Source organism: Myotis lucifugus, unplaced genomic scaffold (genome assembly GCF_000147115.1).
Source record: "Myotis lucifugus unplaced genomic scaffold, Myoluc2.0 scaffold_78, whole genome shotgun sequence".
Taxonomy (NCBI): Eukaryota; Metazoa; Chordata; class Mammalia; order Chiroptera; family Vespertilionidae; genus Myotis; species Myotis lucifugus.
In genome coordinates this window covers 3482883-3486199 of record NW_005871126.1, presented here as the reverse complement: position 1 = coordinate 3486199, position 3317 = coordinate 3482883, and positions in this window count along the sequence as shown.

Below are 3317 nucleotides of genomic sequence, written 5' to 3'. Positions count from 1 at the left end.
AGCTCTTCCCACCCACCCACCCACCCACGCCTTCCCTATGAGATTCAATAGTCTATTCTGATTCCATGTCTCTTGATGTATTTGTTCTTCACTTTACTTTGTTCTTCAGATTCCACATATGAGTGAGATCATGTGATACTTGTATTTAAGTTAAAAACAAACACCTTCGCTATGGCAGAATCCAGATACTATAACTAAAATCATTTAACACACAGTGGTTGGAGGACCGTAATACCAAGCAATAAAATGGAATTGTGGAAAGGATCACAGATCGGGTGTCAGGATTTGAGGACAATTATTATTTTTATTTTTCCCACTGTCTGATAATAATACCTTAAATTTCTTCTGTAACCCATTTCTTCCACCACTCTCAGTTCATGGGCTTAGGATCCAAAGAAACCAAATCATTAGTGAGAACACTGCACCTCCCAGGCCATGGAGGCAGGTTCGGGGCTGTGCATTTGACTGGGTGCGAACCAATAAGATGCAATGAGATATTTCTGGAGTTCCCAGGGAAGCACTAGGTACGGTTTCCTACTAGGCCTGAACACGAGAGGATGTGAGACTAAACTTGCTATAGACAATTTACCACTGCACAGAACCTGGAAAGCAAATAAATATAAAGAGGAGAGAAAATCAGGGAGTTGGAGAAAATCTTGATAAGTCTGGTGACATATTTTTGTTCCTGAATGTAATCTTGCTTAATGTCAGTTCCATTTCTAGACTTTTGGTTAGGTGCACCCGTAAGTCCTCTTTCCTTTGGTTTTGTTTTAACCAGTTTGAAGAAATACTAGGAAAAAACAAAGTTCAAACGTGCTTGTTTGCATCGAATTGAATCAAATCAGTTTCTCTTTTGTAAAGTAGCTTGGGTCAAGCTCACTTCCAATGCTAAAATTATATGAAATAAAATTTCCTTTATGACTAAATGATCTGTCAGTCCCAGAAAGTGTGATTTTCGCATTTTGGATACTGACCTATGGAATATCTGAATCTGTGTATTACCTGGCCAGGTGTCACTGGGCATCTACTCTATTTGAAAGGAACGTGAGCAGTTCCATTTTCTGTGTTATTCCAGAGAATAACTAAAGCGCTCTAACTGAATATGTGAGGACTCAGTTTTTCCTCGATTTTACAGCACCTTGTCTTGCAATTTATCATTCATGTCTCTCTACTCGATCAGATAAAAGGTTATTTGCTAACAGACACTTTGCTTATGGTTGATTGTTCCCAATAAAGTCTATTGTTCCCAGTAAAGACAGAGTGTGTCACTAAGAATTAGGTTTGGCTAGCTGCGAAAGATGGAGTGATAGGAGTTTATATCCTCATAGTGTAAAGGCAATTTGGATGCAGGCAGTCCTTGGTAGAGCCGTTCCATGAAAACAAGGATCCAGACTTCTCCCAGCTCTTAGCTCTGTCATCCCAAGGGTCTCACCTTTCTGCTCATGGTCCAGGACAGCTAATAAATTTGAGATTATGGTAAATATCTATATCTAAAATGTCTATTCTCCTGTAGGATGACGAGAATATGTGGTTGGTTTTTGTCTTTGTCCTGATTTGGCAAAATAAAAAGTTGGCAAACTTATGTTGAGGCCCCTGTAGCTCCCTCGCCACAAGTACTCATTTCCAATCCCTGACAAAGTTTCAAATATTTTAAATGGGTCCATGAAAAGTCAAACTTGGAAACCACTGGCTTGGAAACCAGCATTCATCTAGAAACTGGAACAATGAATGAGAGACATAAATGAAAATAACCTTTCTCCTTATGTCTAAATATGATCGTCATACCAAAAGGTGAAATCATATTGGTAATGTGAGCTGAGAAAGGTACTTAATAGGTGCCTGACTCAGTCTCTCTTTCTGTAATACAGGAACATCTTCATAATATGCTAGAGCATTACATGAAAGGATGATTTCAATATTATTTTATGAATCTGATATAAAAATGAAACTATGACTAGTATTGACTGAACTGTGTATACTGTGCTCAAGAGCACAGATTAAGAAACCACATGCCTGGGATAAACCCCAGTTCTGCTTGGTGGCTGTGTGACCTCTGTGTGCTTATTTCAGTTTCCTCATCTGTAAAATGGGATTCAAATATTTACTTTAGGACAGGGATTCTCAATCAGGGGTGATCTTGCTCCCCAGAAGACATTTGGCATGTCTGCAGGCATTTTTGGTTTACACAACTGGGGGTTAGGGTGTGTTGCTGGCATCTAGTGAATAGATGCTAGGGATGCTGCTAAACAGCCTGCAACAGAATCCCCCAGCACCACCTATCAATAGTGCCAACACTGATTTAAATGAGATGATATATGTAAAGCACTTGGAACAGAAACCACGACTCCAGTGTCAGTTACTATTATGACCAAGCGTTGTACTATGAGCTTTATTTTCTCATTTTATTTACACAACTCCTATTGTAGTTACCATTATCATCACTATTTCATAGATGAGAAAATTGAGGTTTAGGAGTAAGTAGGTACCTAACTTGCCCCAAATCATAATTAATCAATGATTGAATCAGCACAGAAATCCAAGTTTAACCGAAAACAAATGTCATGTTTTTTATACTACCTAAACTGACCCCTAGTTTATAAATTAGAATCCTTTTTAAGGAAAGTATGCCTTAAGTTGACCTACTAAATCCCATATTATGCTGTCTCCCAGTAGCCTGTGTCTGGATAATCCAGTCCAAACTGTTTTTCATTAGGAAGTAGATCTAACTCTAACAAAATTAATCCCAATTTAGAAAGCTGTTTTAGAGTCTGTCTTTCAGAGAAATAAAATGGACTTCCTTGTAATCACTGGCTACAGATCCTTCTTCAGTTGTGACCCTAAAATGGTAACACAGGAGTTTTAGAGCAGTGAAAATGCTCTTGTAATGATGATCACATGTCCTCATAGTTTGTCCAAACTCATAGAATGTACACCACCAACAATGAACCCTAACGTAATGATAATGACGTGTCAATATAGGTTCACTGATTTTAACAAACATACCACTATGGTGAGTGATATTGATAATGAGGAAAGATAAGCATGTGTGGGAGCAAGTACATATGTGAAATTTCTGTACTTTCAATTTTGCTGTGAAAAACATAGAATTCCTTAAAAAAATAACCATATTCTCAGGACATCAAAATCATAGCACATGTTGTGACCAAGAATTTTTGTGCTGGTTGGTGGGAGGAGTTATAGAAGATGAAATGCAGATAAGAGAATTTAAGGAAATGTATGATGTAGGAGAAAAATTATTTGCAAAACTGACTGAAATCTTTCAGAAACCACTAAAGGAAAAACTCCAGAAACAGAAG